The 19,151-nt window shown below is 39.7% G+C and overlaps 1 long non-coding RNA gene and 2 pseudogenes across 1 annotated transcript; 1 reads left to right on the top strand and 2 right to left on the bottom strand.

Annotated features, from left to right (window-relative positions):
* The first annotated feature begins 1,772 nt into the window (after positions 1–1,772).
* Positions 1,773–2,907, top strand: LOC120770641 (annotated as a pseudogene).
* A 5,010-nt stretch (positions 2,908–7,917) lies between these two features.
* Positions 7,918–8,810, bottom strand: LOC120772677. The gene is made up of 3 exons (XR_005705081.1): positions 8,608–8,810; positions 8,437–8,549; positions 7,918–8,210 (listed from the first exon to the last, which is right to left on the bottom strand). It is a non-coding gene; the product is annotated as an uncharacterized LOC120772677 (long non-coding RNA).
* A 927-nt stretch (positions 8,811–9,737) lies between these two features.
* The window catches only part of LOC120771568, a 14,764-nt pseudogene continuing 5,350 nt past the window's right edge, over positions 9,738–19,151 (bottom strand).

The raw sequence follows: 19,151 nt of genomic DNA on the forward strand, positions 1-19,151 counted from the left end.
TAACATTTTTATTGTGTAACAACGCTTCTGGTGACAAAATTTTTGAAGCCTCTTTTAATTAATCGATCATTAAGGCCATGTGCTTTGAGAGGAAAAAACATTCAAGAGTTGCCGGTCCATTGGAGGGAGAATAAAAAGGCCTGGATGAAGAATGCTTAGTTCCTGAATTTAAAATATACATATATGGAACAGCAATGTCTTGATTTTAAAGAGCTATTGCTCATAGATAATGCGCAAAGTCATCCCGTTTTAGAGCATCCAAATGTTTAAGTAATATTTTTGCCACCTAATGCAACTTCCTTGATTCAACCATTAGATCAGGGTATAATTTCTACGTTTAAGCTTTATTATATTCAACGAGCATTCCAACACAATTTAGATGCAGTAGAGAAGGACAATCTTACGATCGTTGATGCATGGAAAAAATATTATATTTTGGATTGCATTACATATGCTTCATGGGCCAAAGAAAAGTTAATGGTATCAACATAAAATTCCTGCAGAAAAGCACTTTGGCCAGAACGCGTAAAGAGTTTTACCTCAGTGCCCCAAGCATCGATGGAGACTTCTAAAATTATAGCTTCGGCACACGAAATCGGAGGAGAAGGATTTGAGGACCTACAAATTGAAGAAGTCGACGAATTAATGACAGATAAAACTCTAGATGATGATTGTCTGATTGAATTAATAACAGATGATGGCAAAACAGAGAACAATAATAGCGATAACGACGAGGAGACCGAAATATGACAACCAACTGCTAGTTTAATTGATGACAGTCTAACATTAGGTAAAAGTATGGTGAATCATTTCTTAAAAAATTATCCTAATATGGGACATGCCCTGAAATTCGAATGAGATATTAATAATTGTTCGACTTCCTATAAAAGATTTTTAATAAAAAAGTCGACGGCGCTAGACCTTTCAGAAAGTAGTCCGACAGAATCCAATGTGGTTTAACGTGGGTATCTGCCTAAGGAGGCTCAAATCCACGGGGTTTTCTATTACTAGAAACACACAGATCAAAACAATGCGTTGATCAGCGCCCCAAAGCGTAAGTGTGTGCACCCACACTACACTCTGGAAGAACCAAGGCATGAGTGACGCCACATACACATACACTTTGGTTCCAATTGGTAGGGTGTAAACCAAAGGAAGCGCCCTTTCCATCTTGGTCGGTTTCGAGGCCCATCTAAAACCTCTGCCGTACTCTGCGTCCGGCACCCGGCCGCAGTGCGACTCCACATTGGACTAATGTCCTTCCTGCATTTAGGTTTAAACCACAGCCACCACGAATCTCCCCAAAGGGCCAAACCCAATGAGCAGACTGAAGTGAACTTCAGGGGCGGCTGCTCCCCGCGGTACCATGTTTTAGTCTTTGGTGTGACCTGTAGCCCAAGCTTGCGCTTAAGCTACTGCCAGTCGAGCCCCCAAGAATTCCAAGGAATTCTTAAGAACCCGACTGTATGATTTTTGTTGTCGCTTGAAACTCTAGTATTTGTTATATAATTGCAAACCAATTGGAAGAATATAATATCATTTCGAGCTAGTTTTATAGCACTTTTCTGACTAATGACCATGCTGACATTCGAGACAAGACCAGATAAATGTCATACACAGTGCATGTGGCTTTTAGTCGCCTCTTACGACAGGCATGCCTTGCCGCGGGAATATTCGTGACAAATTTAAAATACCCTGTTCAGGGTATAATAAAAGACAAAAAATCAAACTAATAGTATTAAAAACAAAAAATGTGTATTCTCTTTTCAAAAATGTATCGAGTGTGCAATAGTAAACTGATCCGCTGCTCTCTACACCATAAATCTCGTACGTCGACAACTTCCCTCTGGCTTAAGCAAGCTTACATTGGTGGCGAATGGCCGCATTCGAAGTTCGAAGTCCGGCAAATATGCAAGTGATCGGCTGTGTGCCCGAAATGACTGCAGCCGAAGCGCAAAAAGCGATAGATGTCGACACAAGAGCTTTTTACAGGACGTGAGAACTCGCAGTTGCTCAAGGTTTGTCGGCAGAACAATTATATATTATGTGTATAATATATTTCGTAAAACTTCTAATTAATTTCTCCACAAAACTGGCACATATTGATTTCACAGCACTGCACTGAACTGGCTAATATTATCACGGCGGAATGTGGAAAACCATTAACCGAGTCACTATTCGAGGTAACTTATGGTCCGTCGCTTGCGGAATGGTTTGACGAGGAAGCACGACGCATTGATGGCCAACTCATTGTCAGTTCAGCGAGCAATCAGGAGCTGCTTGTGCTACTCATAACACCATGGAACTTTCCAATGGCCTTAGTCTTACGCAAAGCAGCGGCTTTGGCGGCCGGTAAGTATAAGCCGCGGCGTGAATTCTCAAAATTTCAATGTTAATTTTCCATAACATCGAACAGGCTGCACAGTCGTCGTCAAACCTGACGAAAATACACCACTTACCTGTTTGGCACTCGCTATGCTCTTCCAAATGGCCTGTATACCAGCTGGTATTTTCAACGTGATCACCACGACATAGCCGAAGCAGTGAAGGATGCAATTTTTTTGAAATTTCGTAATTCCGGACAAACTTGTGTCTCAACAAACCATTTTTACATACACTCTGCTGTATGAGGACTTTCTGAAACAGTTGCAAGCACAAGTTGAAGCTTTGAAAATTGGTCCGAGATACGATAAAGGTGTGGAAATTGGTCCACTCATTAATACAGCACAATTAAAGCGAATTGAGGCATTCATGAAAGACGCACTTTCCAGACAGGCAAAGGTAATATGCGGTGGTAAACGGTTGCAAGAAATCGGTGAACTCTTTTACGCACCCACTATCATTATTGACGTGGCTATTACAGCACGTATTTATCGTGAAGAGATCTTCGGCCCATATGCATTCTGAAAGCGAAGAGAAAATAAAATATAAATAATATTTAATAAATAAATAAAAATAAAATTATGACATTAAAATTTCAAATTTGAAACTGAATAAAAAGATACTTTTAAAATAAAAGCTTAAATAAAAAAACTCAAATAAAATCAAGTAAGGAAGGGCTATGTTCTGGTCCAATCGAATATTTTATACTCTTGCAACTTCCAAGAATCAAACCCAGGGAAATATTTAAGGGGAAACGTCAACCTGAGGATCGGAGTCTAAGAAATTTATATATATATACGTATTATATACAAAACTCATTCACTGACCGACATACTCGGCATAAGCTTTGTTAGAAAAACGAAAATCATTATATGGTACATATATAATATATGGGAGTTGTGGGAAGTAGCAACCCGATTTTATCTATTCTTTTTAATACCACATACTAAATAACCAATCATATGGAGCAAAGTCTTGCGGATGTTCGATAATCCTGATATAAGTTATAAAGGGGCTTGGCCAAGTTTTCTATTTTAAGCACAAATATACACTGCTCGTAGTAAAACACGCTCTATTATTTTCATTGGGATAACTCACATATTGGCCGATACAAAGTCTCCCGGAAGTTATATTACATCACACATTGACCGACATTTTCGATCAAAAGTCAACTATAGGTACAGCTTTCTAAATATTCGGTACCTAGGGGCTTGAAAAGTTTTTACTGGATTTAAATAATTATTTGTCATAAAGTGACACACTCTAAAGACATTATTCATGTAAAAATTTATCTGGTTATACTAATTGATACTTGATTTGTATACCGGAAAGTGAAATAATCAAGAGTAATTAAAATTGTGTCATATAGGAAGAGGCGTGATTGTTGTCCGAATACGTCCATTTTCACAATGTGACATGCAAATGTAAAAGGATGCCCGAAATCGGTTGGTCGGATCTCGAGATATGGGATATCATCAAAAAGTGGACGTTACCACGCCATTTTTACAATTCTCACACCGGCTCTCATTAAACTCTCTCATACCATCCCGGTGGTAAAAATTAATGTCTCTGGCGTATTTTGCTATTGATTTATCGCGCGTTTAGTAGTTTTTAATAGTACAGTTATATTGAGAGTGAGCGCTTATCCTCCGATATCATCCACACACTGTAGGTAAAAGTTCTAATAAGATTTGTACTCAGCAAATTTGGTTGTTATACTTAGCTTAAGTGGTTTAGGAGATATGTACATTAAACTTGTAATAGTGCGGAGCCACGCCCACTCTTTCTAAAAATATTGAAATTTTGGGAAAAACGATCAATAGCGCTATAAACAAATATTTTCGAAATATTAAATCTTTTGAGAGGTTCATAAATTTCTCTGCCCTCGCTGTACGAATTGTAAATTTTTTAACATCAGTTATTATAAAATTAATCGTACAACTTGTATGTTATAACTGGCGATCCAAATAGAGGTACTTTTTGCAATAGCCTTTTTTGACAGATCACGTGTGAGTCGTGTCAAGCTGTCATGTTACTTTTGTTCAGTATTGATTGGCATTTCATCACAGAAACACTTACTCACTGTAAACGCTTTGTGCTTCGGTCAACTTATGGTCAAAATAATAACCCTACTAAGCGTCAATCAATTGATTTATTAAGAGAACTTTTTAGTGAGCAGATAATTTAACGATTTGGGGCTGTCGATTGGCCACTAAGATCGTGTGATATCACACCGTTAGACCTTCTCTTGTGGGGACATAAAAAATCCAAAGTCTATGCAGAAAATGGAGCATCCTTTATTTTAATTGAATCAACGTTGGTCCCTAATTTTTTTTTGAAAACAAATGTTTAACCATTCTAGATTTATCACTTTTCAGGCTATTTATTATATTCGTGTCGTACTTACAATGTCATTGGTTAATAGCAACGTCGCGTTGAAAGACCTGTAGTATTGAACAAAAGTTACGCAATATTGCTCTGAAATGGATTGCATACCTTCATTTAAAATCATATAACGGTATAAAGTCAATTAGAAGTTCGAAAATCTGTATATTGGGTATATAGGGGAGCTATTGGTCAGATTTAATTTTGATAAAAAGGCATCATAAAAATATTGTCTCCGAATTTCGATACGAGACCATTGATCGCTATTTCTGTAAAAAGTAAGTCATCAGGCCCACATATTCGGTGTCTGGTCGCCCCATTTCGACTCTTGTGAAAATTTAAATTCAGTTTTAATATAATGGTTTACAGTTACCCCGCACTTAGTAGTTTCCTACATGACGTTAGTTTGAAGCTAGTTTCGACATGTAACGTGGCTTTTACCACCTTGCAATAATTTACTTCAACACTGTACATCATTTACCCTCACCATACATCAACATATAGCTTTCCACCATACTAGAACTATCCTGCACATAGTAAACTTCACCTCACCGCATTGACCAAAGCTACGCACACACAACTTACCTCACTACACTGACGAAAGCTGCGCTATGCTGCTATATAAGCAAGCACTTCACACCGAACGGGTCCTTTTTCTCCAGCTCGTCAGCGAGGACGGTCGCCCAGCAATCGGCAGCAATAGGCAGCGCCAGAAGATCATCACCGCCGTATAAATCACCGTGCCGACTTCATCAAGCGTCAACGCCTGGCACGCTAATTTCACTCGTTTTCATCACCGCCGTATACATCACCGTGCCAGCTTCAACAAGCGTCAACGCCTGGCACGCTAATTTCCCTCGTTTTCATCACCGCCGTATACATCACCATGCCAGCTTCAACAAGTGTCAACGCCTAGCACGCCAATTTCCCTCGCTTCCATCACCGCCGTATACATCACGCTGGTCTGGCTGTCCACATAAGGGGGGTGTGGATACATCTTAACGAGAGTAAACTCGTTTCTTTGCTAAGGGTTCGTGGTCCCAAGGCTGACCCTGGAGCGGCTGAGCATACCTCAGCTATGGACGAAACCCCATTACAAACACTTTAAGGTTTTCGAAAGTCAACCGTCTTGTTATCCTGATCCTTTGTATATAAGTATGTACATTTCTTGTTATCTTTCTCAATTAGCTTTAGGTGGCACAATTAAACTTAATTTAAATTTGAACAAGGAGAATATAGTAGCATATTTATAAAAAATCTCTAATTAATTTCCGTTTGCTAACAACAACTAAGTTAAAGCAACATGTTTTATAATTTCTAATTTGTTTAAAATCATTTTATTACTAATTTTACATAATAATTCTGAAATAATGCAATATATATACACAGATGGACAAAAGTCACTGTCATGTGGCCACTTGAATGTTTAAGAAACGACCATGCCTACAAAATACTACAAACACAGAAATTGAAATATACATCTGTAACTGCAATTAGTTTAATTTTTATTTGTGTACAAAATGTCTATTTTAGTTTGCCTTACGTACAAAAACAAACTAATATTATCGTACATATTTCTAATGGACAAAAGTCACCGTCATTGCACTCGTGGTTATGTTTTAACTAAAATATAAAGTAAATAAAAACAGTTTGGGCACTTGAACTTATTCTACAATCAATTCCATGTAATATGGTAACTTCGAAATTAACATGTCACAATTCAGTACCGTTATTTGTGTGCAAATATTTTCAAACGCCGCGTGTTAATACAAAATGAGTCAAAAAAGGAAAGAAACGACTGTTGAGGAGCGTAAAATTATCTTAAATGCAACATACAACATAAAAGCATACGGGAAATCTGTGAATTAGTTCAACGGCCTCGAACTACAATTACCGGTATAATAAATCGTTTTAAAAATGATCCAGATTGCGAGTATCAACATAGAAGCGGGCGACCACCTGCGCTATCAGACCGGGAAAAACGGGAGATAGTACAGATAATAAAAAAAGAACCAAAAACCCCTTCGTCAGAAATAGCTGCAATGCTGAAGGAAGACCCAGGTACGGTTGTGCACTCTCGCACTGTCCGTAGAGTGCTCAATAGTAATGGATATAATGCCCGAGTTTGTCGAAGAAAACCACTCATTAGTAAAATTAACCAAACAAAACGACTTTTATTCGCAAAACAGCATTTAAACAAGCCAAATGACTTTTGGGAGAAAGTTATCTTTTCTGATGAAAGTAAATTTTGTGTTTATAAGTCAGATGGGCGTGTTTTAACATGGCGGCAAAAGGGCGATGCATTATCAGAAAAAAATATTCACTCAACAGTAAAACACGGAGGTGCTGGAGTCATGGTGTGGGGTTGCATGTCAGCAACTGGCGTTGGAGAGTTAGTGTTTATTGACGAAATAATGGACAAAACACTGTATTTGAATATTCTCAAAGAAAATTTGAAGAGAAGTGCTGAAAAGCTAGGAATTGAGAACGAGTACTACTTTCAGCATGACAACGACCCCAAGCATACAGCAGAAATTGTTCGATTGTGGGTCTTGTACAACACTCCTCACACCCTGAAAACTCCACCACAGTCCCCAGATCTTAATCCAATCGAGCATTTGTGGGACCATTTGGATAGACGCGTTCGAGAACACCATATCACATCAAAAACTACCCTAAAGCGAATACTTCTGGAAGAATGGTTAAAAATCAGCTCAGATGTTACGAAGAAATTGGTTCATTCGATGCCAAAACGTTTGCAAGAAGTTATTAAAAATAACGGTAAACATACAACATATTAAAATATGTTTGCTTCGCTTATAAATGAAATTTTGGCTGATATGACGGTGACTTTTGTCCATTAGAAATATGTACGATAATATTAGTAAGTCTTTGTTTTTGTACGTAAGGCAAAGTAAAATAGACATTTTGTACACAAATAAAAATTAAACTAATTGCAGTTACAGATGTATATTTCAATTTCTGTGTTTTTAGTATTTTGTGGGCATGGTCGCTTCTTAAACATTCTAGTGGCCACATGACGGTGACTTTTGTCCCTCTGTGTATGTACTTGTATATATATACTTAACTAAATTCATACATTTTTTTATTTTTACTTTTTAATTTTTTTCAAAAAAACTCTTTTATTATGAAATTTATTTTATTTATGTTTTTTTTTTTCTAAAGTTCCTTGTGTGCTTGTCTAATTGTTTCTGTTTCTGCTTTTGCTTTTTTATTAACGGTAATTCATTTTATATACCACTTAGTGACTCTCACTATATTTTTTTCTACTCTTTTGCGTTTTATTTTCATATAATTCTATTGGGTTTTTACAGTTTTATTCTCAATTCAGAATTTGGTATCACACTTTCAATACCCAAATTGAATGTGTTTTGTTTTAGTTTTATGTTCCTCAGTCCAACGCTTCTTCTGCAAACGTATACCTTTGAGAATAGAGAGAACGTTCAATTAAAAAAAACATTAAATTTAAGTGTAGTCAAGATTAAGTAAAGTCAAGATTAATATTTATTTTTTGAAGCCATTTTTTTAACACTCTGCCTTCAATATTTTGTGATAGAAATAATAAAAACATAATTTTAAAACTAAAGGTTCGCACGTTGTGTGGTATAACTTCTAAATGAGGTTATTTTGTTAATGTATAAAACTAACCCTTCCATATGCGCAACAGACTGCAGATGCATTATATGTTATAAGCTTAGATAGATCTGGCTGAATGTTTTCACATATTTTCCGAGTCTACCTCGCTTTTATTCTTGGACTTTCTGTAATCATAAAAGCAAATCAAAAAAACGAAAATATGGTTTTCTTATTGCAGCATACCCTATCGGACATAGTTTTCTGAAGCTTCCGTCGGTATTATCAGTTGTAAACGAGTAAGTATTTACTGGGAATAAATTTCGATATCGCTCGAAATGAAATTTTTATCGCCGCAAATAAACCCTCCATGATTGTCGCGATTTAGTACTCAATCATAAATCAAAAGTACAACAGTACATATATGTATACACTTGTGGCCTCGGAAAGCTTACCACTATACTTTCTTAAATTTTTTTTCGGGATTTTTCGTTCGTTCGGGATTTTTTTTAATCTTTTCTTTTCTTTTTTTATGTTTTTATTAAGCATAAGTAAACTCAATTATTTTATCTGATTAAAATTATAATTTTTAATTTATTACCTTTAATGAGTAAAACACAAACTTGCTTTTCTGTGCGACTAAACTTCGTATTTCTATTAAAAATAATAAAACAAAATAAAACTTTAATTTCATTTATAATATAAATGAAACTAAATTAAAAAAAATAAAAAATATAATTTTTTCTTCACATGTCAGTCCCTTATATTTCGAGTTCATTTTGTAAAGCTCACTAACTTATTTATTTTTAATTATTAACATTTTTATAAATAACATGTCATTAGCCTATTTCTAAATAAATATACTGCAAAAATAATTGCTATAGAACGTTTTCAAAATATAAACAACACTTGAAATTTTAAATGATAAAGTAAATTCTTCTCATTTCCTCTCATATATTTTTATTTTCTCTTATTTCTTACAATCTTTGTTGATCATGTCCTTGCAAAATAATGAGCTTTACGATTTTTCATTTACTTGGTATAAGTGAGTTTCAGCGATGGAAGCGTACCTGACCTAAGCTAATCTAACCAGGACACAAAATAAACAAAATTCACGACTCTAGTTATAAATGAAGAAATATAACAGGTTGCAATATATCATATTGAAATTAATTATACGAGTGTTTTAATGTTTTTCGAGAAGTCTGTCGGCGACAGACTGCTACACTTGTGATAGGCGTGACCGGGCCCCCGCCACCTGCGACATAATATCGTAACGAATAGCGTCAACATTAAACTGATACCTAATGTGATGAACATCAGTTTGCCATATGGCAACACGCTAAGCTCTTAACGCAGGCAAATTTCCGGTGACTCGTCGTGCAACATTAGAACGCATTTTAACGAAATGTTTTCCGGACACATTATGAAGAGAGGTTCGAGTCGTCCGGCGACATATACCTCAATTTTAGCGCTCTCACAGGTATGATCACCGAAGCGCTCCTTTTCCAGATTTCCTACTTTCAGTTCCCAAATGCATCGCCGCCATTGCCTCTTATGCGAAATAGTGGATTGGAATTCTTGAAATTGAACGTGATCGTATATTGGCCCTGTGCGATCATTTCCAAAATTCATCTGATCCGCTGTATGTTGACGCAGCAGCAGGCGAGATTGTTCTGGAATTTCTCTCGCTCCTCCAAAATTACTAGCTTGTCAACACGTACTTCATGACAACGCGTTCAGGTATTGTTATTGTACATACATGTAATTTCGATTACTGCGCGTACATATAGTCGACGATCAGTAACGAACTTATGTTGGCAGCGTACGTCGGAGCAGCCGGTGAAGATTAAACAGTTCATTGATGAGGGTATTTTGCCACCTGGATGTTTCCATGCATACATAACTTCATCGCAGAGCGTATTCGGCACTGCAGTACCGAAGTGTGTGTTATTGAAGAAGTCATATTATGCCAAATAATAAAGCGATGAGTCACTATAGGAGCCCGTTTTCGAATCGAATTGCACGCACCACCTTTTCCATGGGTCGTGGGAATGATCGCAAAAGATTTTGATAATATGCGCCTCATCGTGATCTGAATCGTAAATGGTCAGCGATTCACCGCAGTCACCGTCATATTTGTGTACTGGCGACTCGATGCGATTAATGCGAAAGCTGCAAAAAAGAAAAATAAAATACAACATTAGTTGCGGTTAGGAAAAATAGAACAAAATGTTTTTCGTTAAGAAAGCTAAATGTGCAGTGCACTTTCGATCCAAGCCGCTGTTTATGTGGCGGTTTCGATTTGGGGTAAATTTTAACACCCCCAAACCCCCCCTGCGTTCGCCCCTGGTTAACGCCATCGCGGAAATAGTTTTCAAGACGCATCAAAATCTTAAATAAAATTCATTTAATCATTTTCTCCAAAAGAGACATGTTTGGCATTGTACGATCGTCGCCGCACTACCTAGTATAATAGTACAATAATAATGAAATGCAGCAACTGCATCTATCTACCTCAAGTTATGTTCAACGTGTCGTTTTCCACTTTCTAAGATACCACCTTGTTATCACTCTTAAAGACTTAAAAAAGTACAATTATTCCAAAATAAAGAGCCGAGTATGAAATCTGGCAATCGTTCGTCTGCATAATTTCTACTTCGTTAACACAGCAACGAATTGGATGACACTCCAAAAGCCAGTTAGTAGGACCCAACGTTAAAGTGTTGAGGATGGCTTGAGTGTACGAATTCAAAAAAAAATGAAATTGCATAACCTGTGACACAGGTATCAGCCCCAATTTATACATGTATATGCACCTGTATATATGCGAGGCGGCAGTTATGTGCTAGAGTTTGACCACTCAATCCGGTCAAACTCTACTGTGAATTACATAAGGCTCAAAGCCGCTTCTTCTGTCCTCATGAGTATAGCACAGAGTTCGACCACTCACTGCTGGCCCTAAGCCTACACTCTTGACCCTATAGGTGCTGATGATGGTTGGTAAACAGTCAAGCAGATAGGCGGCTTATCAGTTCGCATGGAAACACATACATACGTAAATTAAGCTGTGTGTATGTATTCGCTTGCTTGCAGCATGGTGATTCTTTGCCTTTGCAGCACGAAATTTTATGAACAACCTCGCATGAGAGTCGATTTTTTTGGGCAACACAGATATATAGGTATTTATTTTTGCATGCGAATTCATGTACGCTTTTGCGCTACACGTCGACCTAAGCCAACCACCTACAGATTATGAGGATATGCAGCGCTGGAGCTCAATACGATATGCAGCAGGCACACGACACTTTCTAGGTAGTATTTAGTACTAAACTCTTACTTCGAACAGGTCACAAGCAAGATGTTTGTGAGGCTACCTAACTTAGTTCTCTCTACATGCCATATTTATGCAACCCACACGTAGCAACAGTAAATATTTTTGTTGTACTCGCGAATTGAGTTGACCTGACTTGAGCCGTGAAAATAATGTGTAAATTAAATCGGCGAGCTGTTGTGGGCGTGCTGCGTGTTAGGCGAGAGTTTCGGAAAATACTTTTTGTTTGAGCCAATGCAATTTCCTTAGCGGTACGTATGGAATTTTTAAAATATGCGTATTTTGTGGCTACTAATTTGAGAGCCATCTTTTTTAAGTTTTTAACAATAATATCCTTAGGTGGAACATCTGGATCTTTCAAAATAATTGTGTTATTAAAGGAATTTTATTAACAATATTATTTTTGAATCTGATTTTTAATTTTTTTTCTGAAATTTATATGAAATCGATTAATAAATGGTCCCAAAAGTACATTTTATTTACTAGCAAGTTTAAATATGTAATATGTTTTAATTTCGGAATTCAGTTACCAATGCGAGTTAATTAAATTGTTCATAATTAAGCAGATGAAATGTTTTAAACTATTTTTTTGTATTATTATTAAAAAAAATGGTCCAAGCGGAACGTTTGGAATATGTGAAACACGTAAGATAAGAAATTTAATAAAATATTATGTCAGATTTCATTAGTCAACGATATGTAATTGTACATATGAATGCCTGCTTTAGCGAACAACGCCTCCACAGCTACATTCCCACATTCACAACGCTTGGTTTGCGCTGGAATATAAGCTTTATGCTGCAACCATTCGCAAAGACTGGCAGAATACGAAGCATTTTTACATGTGTGTGGGTTTTACTGTGGGAGGGGCCTGCATTGCAGACTACACATACGCATATGTATACTCTCACGTGCATACGTGATCCAAGGATTGGGCTGCAAGTCTGCTCCATAATAACTACATACGGGCGACAACTACTTTCCTCCACAGCTTCATGCTGCCCCAATACTCATGTTTGACGTTCATGCTCGTAATTGAAAAAGTTTTTGTCATCTGAATTACTGAATTGCACCGTTTGCTGTTCGCCTCATCGTTCATGTCCTCTATCCGCACACAAGTGGAGTTCAAAGTGCTGACTTTATTTTGTGGCGCTTCAATGCAGATTTGCTAATAATATACTGCGCATTTTCTATATACCATACGTTTATTATATCTATTTGTGGTATTTTTCTACGTCGAATTTGTAATAATAAGTGAAATCAATATTTTTTGTGCTAAACATGGTTTTCACCTAGTTATAATTACAAGACGGCTGAAGGCCTCGTAGCCAGTGCTGCGTTTATGTATTTATATAATAAAACTCTTTTTGTTATATGAATTATTATAAATAAAAATAAATAAATAAAATTTAAACAAAAAAAAGCTTTTAATATCAATACTTGCTTAAAATGTAATTCAGAAGAAATTCTTTGTAGGTAATTATACAATTATTTTACTCTTGGTTATTAGTTTACATTAAGAATGAAACGTTTTGCAAAAATTTTATATACAGTGCGTTCAAAAAAAAACGTTTGTCCTTTGCACGATCAAATCGCGGAACACTATTTTCAAGTTTTTTTCAAATTACTTGTTCAATTGTGATCACTGACTGTTTTCTTAATGTGTTACGTCGGGCCGTGAAATAAGAAAAATTAGTGCTCAGTGTAAGAAACGTTATGAAAAGGCAGTCTTTAAATACGAATAATACATTTGAGAGGAGATGGTCTAACCATAATGGAAAAATTGGAATTGCCATAAAGAGGAAGAGCAAGGAATCTTTTAAAACTGAGGACATAGCTATTATTCACATTTTTTTGAAAAAACCATTGCGCAATCTAAGAGAAGTTAAAAAAATTTTTAAAAAGGGATTATAAGGGATAAGGGATATCTTCAGAATCAGGCATCAAACGCAATAGTATTGTAATCAAACCTCTACTTTCAAAAGCACACACTGAGAAAAAGTTGCAGCGAAGGAAAATATCAACCGCAATGTGATATTTACAGTTGAGTCAACTTTAGTATTATTCAAACCCTTGAGAGATGTTTGGCTAAGAGAAGGACAAATATTTAATCAAAGAAGTGTTAAGCACCACAAATGTTAATTCCTAGTGCATAAAAAACCCCGCGGAGTTTTTCCCTAAACTTAATCCGGCTTGGGTTTTTCCATAAGAAAGGCAATAAGCAGTGATATTTAGTGCTTTCCCATTCGGGGACATTTTTTGGGGCAGAAATGCCTTCAACAAAGAGGAAGGGATGTAAACCCCGAGAGAACGTGGAGGAGAACGTGACGACGGTGGAAGTGGAGGCTTCTTCGAACTCCGAAGGAGTGCCACTGAAGCCGCCGCCGCCGAAAAGGAAGGCCCGTAAATGGTCATCAGCAAAGAAGGAGGAGAAAAGCAGCATCAAGAGCTCCTCCTAAAGGGACAGCAGTGTGGAAAGCACTGCCAAGGATGTCGGCCCGAAGAAAATCAGCGGCGGGGAGAAACACCCAGCGAGTGGAGGCGTTGTGCAGAAGGCTGCAGTAGGTACCAAGGTGAGTACCGACAAGGTTGAGGGTAGGGGTGCGCTCGCCCACGTAGCAGCTTTAAAAGCTGTAACCGTGGACGTCAGCCCTGTGGTTTTCGAGTCGGGCTTGGGTGCTCCAACTATGAAAAAATTGTTGGACCTTTCGTCACAGTATCAGGAGATACTCATGACCATGATAACAGAGAACGCCCATCTTCGTGGGCAAGTTGACGCCCTAAAGGGGGGTTGTGGGCCATCCCACACGCATGCGCATGCGAAAGCTGCAGCATCACCTTCTGCGCCATCACCTCCGGCGCCCGTGCTGGAGGCAATAGCGCCCAAGATGCCAAGACCAGTTGAGACCTGGTCTGTAGTAGTAAGCAGCAAGGCTGTCGCCTCATCTAAGGAGGTGGCAAAGAAGGTAGTCAACTAAGTGGGACCTTCTCTTGGCGAGCATGTGCACGCTTTGAAGCCGATAAAGGGTGTGGTCATCCGAACCCCCTCTATCAAGGAGAGGGAGAAGGTGGTCAACAACACCAAGTTTGCGGAGGTCGGTCTGAGTGTGACCGTTAACCAAAAGATGGGGCAGAGGGTCGTTGGGCAGGGTGTGCACACCGAGCTTAAGCATGGAGAGTTCATGGAGGAACTCTCCCAGCACAACATTAAGGAGCGTTGTCCTCAGGCTAAGAAAGCCGACATCAGGATGGTAAGTCGCCCCTGGACGGTGAGGGGTGATGGTAGGACGGACGTCGTCCTGGAAGGAGAGGACAAAATGATGTCAACTCTTTTGGAGGCAGGAAGGGTGGGTCTACGTTAAGTGGTTCTCCTTCCGAGTGCGTCCGGATAGCCCAGTTGCCAGTTGTTTCCGGTGTATGGGCTTCGACCAACGGGTTGCGGATTAACGGGCCAGGTCGGATGTCTGCCGGAGATACAACCAAGAGGGTCACAAAGCTGCAGGTTGCCACAATGCTCTGCATTGTCGTAACTGCTACTTTAAGGGTAAGCCGGCTAGACATCTTATGATGTCCGCTGTCTACCCGGTGTATTGCAGCATTGTGGAGCGGGCACTTGCTAGACATTGATGGGAGCGCCGTTTATGCTCAATTGTCAGGGCTCATATGTCGTTATGCGGTGCCGTGCGATGTTGCCTTACACCAGCAGCCCTACGCCACTAATGGTGTGGTTAGATGTCTCCCTGGTAGTTTTAGAATCTTTAGGGTTAGAGGTCTCCCTGGTAGTTTTAGAATCTTTACAGATCTTAGGGTTAACGCCGCAATAGATGTGAATAATCCGAACTATGATTGTGTAGTTTTGGACTCTTCACAGCTGGGTGTTTGCGTCTGTATAGAAGGGGAGTTCGATAAATTGGTCGTCGCTAGTTTGTACTGCAAATTCAGCGAACTCCTAGAGCCCTACCTGTGGTACATGGATAGGTTACTACTACTTGCGAGTAGTAGCCCAATCATCCTTGGACTAGAAGCGAATGCCTCGTCCTCGATGTGGTTTAGTAAGGTATCCCGGCATCCGTCTGGATGCCAAAGCCACAGTCGAGGCGAGGCACTCAGCGAATGGGTGGTGGCTAATAGCGATGGCGTACCTCTGGTATCGACTGGAGCCAATATGGACTTTGTGTTAGGGAAGCGGTATACCGCTTAGGGAGTTTAAGAAATTGGGGGTTGACGATCAAATCGCTCAGCTAAATGCCTTAGTTCGGGGTGTTAATGGAAGATTGCTGCGGAAAAGCGAAAGTTACCGCGGCAAGAAACTCAAATGGTGGACGCACGAGCTAACTCTGAAAAGGAGGACTGTCAGGCGTTTGAGGCGCAAGTTTTAACGTGCTAGATGGTCCAATTCTGATAGGTTGCCTCAGATTCGGCATGATCTTAGTACTGAGATGAGTGAGAAAACAATGCTTCTAAGAATCAAAGAAGAAGACTCGAGAAGCTTTGTGGGACAAAACAAGGAAAACACCTGGGGGCAGATCTGCAAGGGTCGTAGAAGTAATGATATAACCTCTCTTCTTGTTGGTGACACCTTGTTGTCAACATGGAGTGAGTGTGCAAAGGTTATTCTGGTGGGTTTTTTCCCAGGTCGGAAGCACAGGCACCTCGAGCTCAAAAGGTACCTGTCCCTCCATTAGATGACGGGGTGTTGGGGCTCGCTTTCGGCCTGGTTAGATCTAAACGGTTTCCAGGTCTTGATGGTTTGAACGGAGAGATTTGCAAAAGCTTGTGAAAGCTCATTTCAGAATACCTGGAGGCTATCTATGATAAGTGCGTCTGGAAAGAATATTTTCCACGTGAGTGGAAAAAAGCTGGGGTTGTCCCTCTCCTGAAGTCCCCTGATAAGATCAGGAGCGCTTCTCGTTCTTATCGGGGCATCAGTCTCCTTCCAGTACTTGGAAAAGTGCTGGAAAGAGTAATGGTGGAACGGCTTCAGGAGCTAATGAGCTGTATTTGGTTAGATAGACAAAACAGAAGAGGACGCAGCGTAGAGGACGCCTGGATGTATGTCCAGAATGCTGTTAGGGAGAATGCCAACAAATATGTTCTTGATATATTTGTTGGCTTTAAGGGAGCATTCGACTACCTGATCTGGGATCGGGTGATTGAACGATTGGAGGAACTTAACGGTCCGGAAATTACTCTTTGGAGGAGTTATTTTTCGGACAGAAAGGCCTCTATCGTTGGAATGAGTGGGAGCGTTGAGACCGGTGTGACTCGTGGCTGTATACAAGGATCTATTTGTGGTCGATATATATGGAACCTCATGATGGACTCCTTGCTTGGAAAGCTAGAGCTACTCTGTGAATGTTCTGCATACGCGAGTAGTCAATTTCTAGAAATTGTCCACATTTGAGGCGTTGTTGTGGGTTCCGACATATCAATGGATAAAACGGTGGCAATGCTGCTGAAAGGCAAACTGTCGCCGGTTCGTCCACGAATGGTCCGGGTAAACGGGGTCAGCATAAGGTATGTGACGCAGGTCAAATATCTGGGGCTGACCATGAGTGAAAGAATGAATTTCACTCCACATTTAGCAATCGTAAAGGAGCGAATGCAGGCGACCGTGGTGAAATACAACGCATTTTGAGGAGTGATTGGGATCTCGGACGTCCTGCTGTTCGCACCATATATCATGGCTTGTTTGTGTCCTGTGCCACTTACGGAGCCGCTGTATGGTGGGAAACAGCCACGACAGTCTTGGGGCGTCAAAAACTTCTCTCAATACAGCGTTTTATTATGCTTGCTTGCTTGCCTGTATGTCGCACTGTCTCAACGGATGCAATGCAGGTGCTATTAGGAGCTCCCCCGCTTGATCTGATTGTCATACAGAGAGCTGTTGCATTCAGGTTAAGGAGGGTGGGTATAAACCACAACCAGTGTGTCGCTGTTCCAGAATGATTGGATTTCTGACAATGAATCAGAGAGGGAGGGATATCTAGGAAGCAAGAGGCTTCTAGATAAGATGGTTAGAAATAAGTGGCAAAACCGTTGGAACAATAGCAGTAACGGTCGAGTGACTTACCAAAACATCCGGGATGTCAGGTTTGTGGAAGGAAGCCCAGACTTCAGATTCTGTCTGAGCTCGGGCTTCCTACTTACGGGACATGGGCCTCTAATGCATTCTTGCATAGGAGGAACCTATCAGAAACAGCCGAATGTGTGTGTGGAGCACACAAGGAGGATTTGGTACATGTCATTGCAGAATGCGCAATGTACTCAGGTATGAGGAGCTTTAGGGGAATGACGATTAGTTATATAAATGGACGGTTAGATGTGAGCGGTGTGATGATCACTAGCTGGAATGCCGAACTGTTAGAGACGTTTGAAAGGTTTGCGAGTGAGTTATTTAGGCGGCGAAGACAATTAGCTGAAACGTTAGGTTAGGTTAGGTTAGGTAAGGGAGATTGTGGGTGAATGGGATGGGTCTAACCCCTGGTCACCAGTCCAGAGCAGTATGGAAGTTCAACTGGTAGTAGATTCGGCTACGAGGTCTGATCGGAGACTTAATTCTGGTACCACGGGGAGCAGGAGTCCTTGGAGTTCGCTCCAACCTGCTCATTCGGACTGGCCCCTCGGGGAGTATCGTGGTGTTTGTGGTTTATACCCAAAAGCGATCAGAGTGTTTTGATCGCTCAATGTGGAGTTGCATTGCAACCGGATGCCGGACCCAAAGTACGGCAGAGGTTTTAGTTGGGCCTCGAACCCTACCAAGGTGGTTAGTGTGTCCATTCCGCACTGCCTATTGGTACTGGAAATGCTTGATATTTTCTGGGCGCTAATCAAGGCATTGATTTGATCCATTGTACTTTTGAGTACCGTGGGATAAGGGTGTCGTCAGCAGGTACCTACGTTAAACACACCGGACGTTGTCCTTTACAGAGGGCAATCAAATAGGAAATTGTTGGACTTCAATGAAAACAAAAATGTCAAAAAAAAACATTTTACGTTAATGAAAGATTTAATTTCCTACTTCAATACAACGATCGCTTCCTGTGAAATATGCTTAAAATTAAGTTGGAAGTTGCCATTAACGATGTCAGGCTATAATTACTACTATCTACACTTTGAAAAAGGAAAGCGTTAATTTTTTAACGCACTGTACATATAGTTACATTAGTATTATGTGTAATTATTTTAATATTATTTTTAGTGACATTTGCGATGAGTCCATTGAGGCTCTCAAGAAGACTGACTACAAAATCAGCATCGGTATTCGCAAGGCCAGGTTGAAAATCTTCCATGGCGACAAAGCGGCTGACGAAGACGACACGGAAGAGGTCGACGACGCCAGCCAGTTGCTAAGGAATATGGGCATCGAATAAACCCGAGATGCCCAGTAACAACCTTAGATGCGTACAGATAAACCTGCAGCACTCGAAGAGTGCTACAGCGAATCTGATAACCC

Source organism: Bactrocera tryoni, chromosome 3 (genome assembly GCF_016617805.1).
Source record: "Bactrocera tryoni isolate S06 chromosome 3, CSIRO_BtryS06_freeze2, whole genome shotgun sequence".
Lineage (NCBI taxonomy): Eukaryota > Metazoa > Arthropoda > Insecta > Diptera > Tephritidae > Bactrocera > Bactrocera tryoni.